The following is a 7293-nucleotide window of genomic DNA, read 5'->3' as shown; positions in this document are numbered from 1 at the left end:
TGAAGTTGCTGATTCTTCTGTCTGCCCTCTGATGGATGAGGATAAGAACTTGTGCAAGCTTCCTGATGAGAGGGACTGACTGTGGGGAAAACTAGGTCTTAACTCTGGTGGGCAGGGCCATGCTCAGTAAATCTTTAGTTCAATTTTCTGCTGATGAGTGGGGCTGTGCTCCCTCCCTGTAGTTAGGCCTGAGGTGGCCCAGTCCTAGAGTCTGCACTCTCTATGGTAGGGCTATAGTCTCTGTGGTTGGGCTATGGCAACCTCCTTCAAGAGGATTTATCCCAACACACCTTGCCTCCCAGGACTGCTGCTGCCAGTGCCCCTGACCCCACAGCAGGCCACTGTCGACCCACGACCCCACTGGAGACTCCAAAACACTCACAGGCAAGTCTGGCTCAGTCTCCTGTGGGGTTACTGATCCTTTCCCCTGGGTCCTGGTATGCACAAGGTTTTGTTTGTACCCTCCAAGAGTCTGTTTCCACAGTCCTCTGGAAATTTTATAATCAAATCCCTCTGACCTTCAAAGTCAGATTCCCTGGGGATTCTCAGTCCCATTGCCAGGTCCCCAGGTAGGGAAGTCGATTGTGGGACCTAGAATATTCGCAATGGTATAAAAACTTTTGTCTAATTGTTCTCCAGTTTGAGGATCACCCACCTGGTGGCTCTATGATAGGGCTCATGGTGACCTCCTCCAAGAGGACGTATGCCACGTGTTGTGCCTCCCAGGACTGCTGCTGCCAGTACCCCAGTCCCCGTGGCAGACCACTGCTGACCTATGCTTCCACAGAAGAAGCTCAAACACTCACAGGCAGGTCTGGCTCAGTCTCTTGTGTGGATCAGTGCTCCTTTCTCTGGGTCCTGGTGTACATAAGGTTTTGTTTGTGCCCTCTAAAAGTCTCTGGAATGTATGGGGTTTGATAATAACATGATTGTGCCCCTTCTAACATCTTGATGCAGCTTCTCCTTTGTTCTTGGATGTGGAGTATCTTTTTCAGAAGTTTGTAACACTGTACAGGAGGCAGTGACCGAAACCATCCCCACGAAAAAGAAATGCAAGAACAGTTGTCTGAACAGACCTTACAAATAGCTGAGAAAAGAAGATGAGTGAAAGACAAAGAGAAAGGGAAAGATATACTGAAGTGAATGCAGAGTTCCAGAGAAGAGCAAGAAGAGGTAAGAAAGCCTTCTTAAGTGAACAATGCAAAGAAAGAGAAGAAAACAATAGAAGGAAAAAGACTAGGGATCTTTTCAATAAAATTGGAGATATCAAGGGAACATTTCACGCAATTGGGCACAATAAAGGACAGAAATGGAATGGACCTAACAGAAGCAGAAGATATTAACAAGAGATGGCAAGAATACATGAACAACTGTACAAAAAAAAGGTCTTAATGACCTGAATAACCACAATGGTGTGGTCACTCATCTAGAGCCAGACATCCTGGAGTGTGACCTTAGGAAGTGGACCTTAGGAAGCATTCAGTTCAGTTCAGATCAGTTCAGTTGCTAAGTTGTGTCCAACCCATTGCAATCCCATGGACTGCAGCATGCCAGGCTTCCCTGTCCATCACAAAAGCCCCAAGGTTACTCAAACTCTGTTCCGTCAAGTCAGTGAAGCCATCCAACCATCTCACCCTCTGTCATCCCCTCCTCCTCCTACCTTCAATCTTTCCCAGCATCAGGGTCTTTTCAAATGAGTCACTTCTTCGCATCAGATGGCCAAAGTATTGGAGTTTCAACTTCAACATCAGTCCTTCCAATGGATATTCAGGACTGATTTCCTTTACAATATACTAGTTGGATCTCCTTGCAGTCCAAGGGACTCTCAAGAGTCTTCTCCAACACCACAGTTCAAAAGCATCAATTCTTCAGTGCTCAGCTTTCTTTATGATCCAACTCTTACATCCATACATGACTACTGGAAAAACCATAGGTTTGACTAGATGGACCTTTGTTGGCGAAGCAATGTCTCTGCCTTTTAATATGCTGTCTAGGTTGGACATAACTTTTCTCCCAAGGAGCAAGCATCTTTTAATGTCATGGCTGTAGTCACAATCTGCAGTGATTTTGGAGCCCAAGAAAATAAAGTCTGTTACTATTGCCATTGTTTCCCCATCTATTTGCCATGAAGTGATGGGACCAGATACCATGATCTTACTTCTCTGAACGTTGAGTTTTAAGCCAACATTATAGCTCTCCTCTTTCACTTTCATCAAGAGGCTCTTTAGTTATTCTTTGCTTCTGCCATAAGGGTGGTGTCATCTGCATATCTGAAGTGATTGATATTTCTCCCAGCAATCTTGATTCCTGTTTGTGCTTCATCCAGCCCGGCATTTTGCATGACATACTCTGTGTACAAGTTAAATAAGCAGGGTGACAATATACAGCCTTGACATACTCCTTTCCCAATTTGGAACCAGTCTATTGTTCCATGTCCAGTTCTAACTGTTGCTTCCTGACTTGTATACAGATTTCTCAGGAGGTGGATCAGGTGGTCTGGTATTCCCATCTCTTGAAGAATTTTCCAGGGTTGTGATCCACACAGTCAAAGGCTTTGGCATAGTCAATAAAGCAGTAGTAGATGTTTTTTATGGAACTCTCTTGCTTTTTTGATGATCCAATGGATTTTGGCAATTTGATCTCTTGTTCCTCTGTCTTATCTAAATCCAGCTTGAACATCTGGAATTTCACAGTTCACATACTGTTGAAGCCTGGCTTGGAGAATGTTGAGCATTTCTTTGCTAGCACGTGAGATGAGTGCAATTATGAGGTAGTTTGAACATTCTTTGGCATTGCCTTTCTTCGGGATTGGAATGAAAACTGACCTTTTCCAGTCCTGTGGCCACTACTGAGTTTTCCAAATTTGCTGGCATATTGAGTGCAGCACTTTCACAACATCCTCTTGTAGTATTTGAAATAGCTCAATTGCAATTCCATCACCTCCACTAACTTTGTTCATAGTGATGCTTCCTAAGGCCTACTTTACCTCGCATTCCAGGATGTGTGCCTCTAGGTGAGTGATCACATGATCGTGGTTATCTCGGTCATTAAGATCTCTTTTGTATAGTTCTTCTGTGTGTTCGTCCCACCTCTTTTAAATATCTTCTGCTTCTGTTAGTTCCATACTATTTCTATCCTTAGTTGTGCCCATCGATGCATGAAATGTTCCCTTGGTATCTCTAATTTCCTTGAAAAGATCTCTAGTCTTTCCCATTCTATTGTTTTCCTCTGTTCCTTTGCATTGATCACTGAGGAAGGCTTTCTTATCTCTCCTTGCTATTCTTTGGAACTTTGCATTCCAATCGGTATATCTTCCTTTTTCTCCTTTGCCTTTCATTTCTCTTCTTTTCTCAGCTATTTGTAAAGCCTCCTCAGACAACCATTTTGCGTTTTTGCATTTCTTTTCCTTGGGGACGGTCTTGATCACTGCTTCCTGTACAATGTCTTGAACCTCTGTCCATAGTTCTTCAAGAACTCTGTCTATCAGATCTAATTCCTTGAATCTATATGTCACTTCTACTGTGCAATCAATCGTAAAAGATTTGATTTAGGTCATACCTAAATGGTCTAGTGGTTTTCCCTACTTTCTTCAGATTAAGTCTGAATTTGGCAATAAGGAGTTCATGATCCGAGCCACAGTCAGCTTCCGGTCTTGTTTTTGCTGACTGTATAGAGCTTCTCCATCTTTGCCTGCAGAGAATATAATCAATCTGACTTCGGTATTGGCCTTCTGGTGATGTCTATGTATAGAATCTTCTCTTGTGTTGTTGGGAGAGAGTGTTTGCTATGACCAGTGCGTTCTCTTGGCAGAAGTCTGTTAGCCTTTGACATGCTTCATTTTGTACTCCAAGGCCAAGTTTTCCTGTTACTTCAGGTATCTCTTGACTTCCTACTTTTGCATTCCAGTCCCCTATAATGAAAAGGACGTATTAGTTCTAGAAGGTCTTGTAGATCTTCATAGAACCGCTCGACTTCAGCTTCTTCAGCTGGTCGGGGCATTGATTTGGTTTGCTGTGATACAGAATGGTTTACCTTGGAAATGAACGGAGATCATTCTGTTGTTTTTGAGATTGCATCCAAGTACTGCATTTCAGACTCTTGTTGACTATGATGGTTACTCCAATTCTTCTAAGGTATTCTTGCCCACAGTAGTAGATTTAATGGTCATCTGAGTTAAATTCACTCATTCCAGTTCATTTTAGCTCACTGATTCCTAAAATGTTGATGTTCACTCTTGCCATCTCCTGTTTGACCACTTCCCACTTGCCTTGATTCATGGACCTAACATTCTAGGTTCCTATGCAATTTTGCTCTTTGTAGCATTGAACTTGCTTCTATCACCAGTCACATCCACAAATGGGTGTTGTTTTTGCTTTGGCCATGTCTCTTCATTTTTCCTGAGTTATTTCTCCACTGATCTCCAGTAGCATATAGGGCACCTATCTGCCTGGGGAGTTCATCTTTCAGTGTCCTATCTTGTTGCCTTTTCATACTGTTCATGGGGTTCTCAAGGCAAGAATACTGAAGTGGTTTGCCATTCCCTTCTCCTGTGGACCATCTTTTGTCAGAACTCTCCACCATGACCTGTCCATCTTGGGTGGCCCTACGTGGCATGGCTCATACTTTCATTAAGTTAGACAAGGCTGTGGTCCATGTGATCAGTTTGGTTAGTTTCCTGTGATTGTGGTTTTCATTCTGTCTGCTCTCAGATGGATAAGGATAAGCGGCTTATGGAAGCTTCCTGATGGGAGAGACTGACTGACAGGGGAACTGGGTCTTGTTCTGGTGGGTGGGCCCATGCTCAGTAAATCTTTAATCCAATTTTCTGTTGATGGACAGGGCTGTGTTCCCTCCCTGCTGTTTGATCTGAGGCTAAACTATGGTGGAGGTAATGAAGACAATGGTGGCCACCTTCAAATGGTCCAGTGATGGCACTGCCACACTCACTACCCCCGACTTTTCAGCAGGCCACTGCAGACCCACATCTCCTCCAGAGACTCCTGGACACTCACGGGCAAGTCTGGGTCAGTCTCTTGTGGGGTCACTGCTCCTTTCTCCTGGGTCCTGGTTCGAAGAAGGTTTTATTTGTGCCCTACAAGAGTCTGTTTCGCCAGTCCTGTGTAAGTACTGGTCACTCTATGGTGAGTTTATCGGAGACCTCTTCCAGTAAAGACCTCAGCCACACCCAGGTCTGCTGCACCCAGAGCCCCTGCCCCTGTGGCAGGCCACTGCTGACCCGTACCTCTGCAGGAGACACTCAAACACAGTTCCGGCTCAGTCTCTGTGGGTTCTCTGGGTTGTGGTGTACACAAGGCTTGCTTGAGCCCTCTGAGCATCTCTGGAAGGTATGAGGTTTGATTCTAAACGTGATTTCGCCCCTTCTACCATCTTGCTGAGGCTTCTCCTTTGCCCTTGGATGTGGGGTATCTTTTTTTGGTGGGACCCAACATTCTCCTGTCGATGGTTGTTCAGCAGCAATTTGTAATTTTGGAGTTCTCACAGGAGAAGATAAGAGCATATTCTTCTACTCTGCCATCTTGTAGCCAAACATCCATAGGAAGCATTACTATGAACAAACCTAGTGAAGGTGATGGAATTCCAGCTGAGTTATTTCAAATCCAACAAGATGATACTGATACAGTGCTGCCCTCAGTACGCCAGCAAGTTGAGTTGTCAGCAAGTTGGAAAAATTAGCAGTGGCCACAGGACTTGATAATGTCAGTTATTATTCCAATCCCAATGAAGGGCAATGCTGAAGAATGTTCTTACTGACTGGTAATGGCACTCATTTTACGTGTTAGAAAGGTAACAGTCAAAAGCCTTCAAGCTAGGCTTCAGTGGTATGTGAACCGAAAACTTCCAGATGTACAAGCTGGATTCAGAAAAGACAGAGGAAACAGAGATAGAGTTGCCAAAATCCGCTGGATCATCAAAAAAGCAAGAGAGTTCCAGAAAAGCATCTACTGCTTCATTGGCTACATGAAAGCCTTTGACTGTGTGGATAACAATAAACTGTGCAAAATTCTTAAAAAGATGGCAGTACCAGACCTCCTTACCTGCAGCCTGAGAAACCTGTGTGCAGGTCAACAATTAGAACTGAGCATGGAACAAAGGGCAGGTTCCAAATTGGGAAAGGAGTATGTCAAGGCTGTATAATGTCGCCTTGTTATTTAAATTATATGCAGAGTACATCATGCAAAATGCCAAGCTGGATGGAACACAAGCTAGAATCAAGAAATAGGAGAAATATCCATAACCCCAGGCATGCAGATGACATCACCCTGAGGGCAGAAATTGAAGAGGAACTAAAGAGCCTCTTGATGAAGGTGAAAGAGGAGAGTGAAATAGCTGGCTTAAAACTCCACATTAAAAAAACAAAGATCATGGCATCTGGTCCCATCACCTCATGGCAAACAGATGGGAAAAAAAATGGAAACAGTGACAGACTATTTTCTTGGGAACCAAAATCATGGCGGATGGTGACTGCATACATGAAATTAAATGACTGGTTGCTCCTTGGAAGAAGAGCTATGACAAACCTAGACAGCTATGACAAACCTAAAGCAGAAACATCACTTTGCTGACAAAAGCCTGTATAGTCAAAGCTATGGTTTTTCCAGTAGTCACGTATGCTTGTGAAGGCTGAGTCCAAAGAATTGATGCTTTCAAACTGTGGTGCTGAAGAAGACTCTTAAGAGTCCCTTTGACAACAAGGAGATCAAACCAGTCAATCCTAAAGGAAATCAACCCTGAATATTAATTGGAAGGACTGTTGCTGGAGCTGAAGCTCCAATACTTTGGCCACCTGATGTGAAGAACTGACTCATTGGAAAAGACCCTGATTCTGGGAGGACATGAAGTGAAGGGTGCTACCGAGGATGAGATGGTTGGATAGCATTGGCAACTCAATGGACATAAATTTGAGCAAACTCTGGGAGATAGTGAAGGACAGGGAAGCCTGGTGTGCTGCAGTCCACGGGGTCACAAAAAGTTGGGCATGACTGAGGTACTGAGCAGCAAATATATAATCTCAAATCATCATGTACTACACTTCAAATACATTCAACACTTATTTAGCAATCATTCTTTAAAAATTGCACTTTGCTGATTATTGTTTTAAAAATAAACATAAAAGTGTTGCCTTATATTTCAATGGTTGCATAATGTTAATGACTTGATAACTCTGAGTTGCTTTGTGGAAAATATTTTGGTTATTTCTTCTGTTTGTCATTAAAATCAATGATGCAAAGAATATACTTGTACAAGATCTTTTCCACCTCTGTGTGCCTAATA

This window comes from Budorcas taxicolor, chromosome X (assembly GCF_023091745.1).
Source record: "Budorcas taxicolor isolate Tak-1 chromosome X, Takin1.1, whole genome shotgun sequence".
Lineage (NCBI taxonomy): Eukaryota > Metazoa > Chordata > Mammalia > Artiodactyla > Bovidae > Budorcas > Budorcas taxicolor.
The sequence above is the reverse complement of the archived record's forward strand: the minus strand, read 5'-3'. Positions refer to the sequence as shown.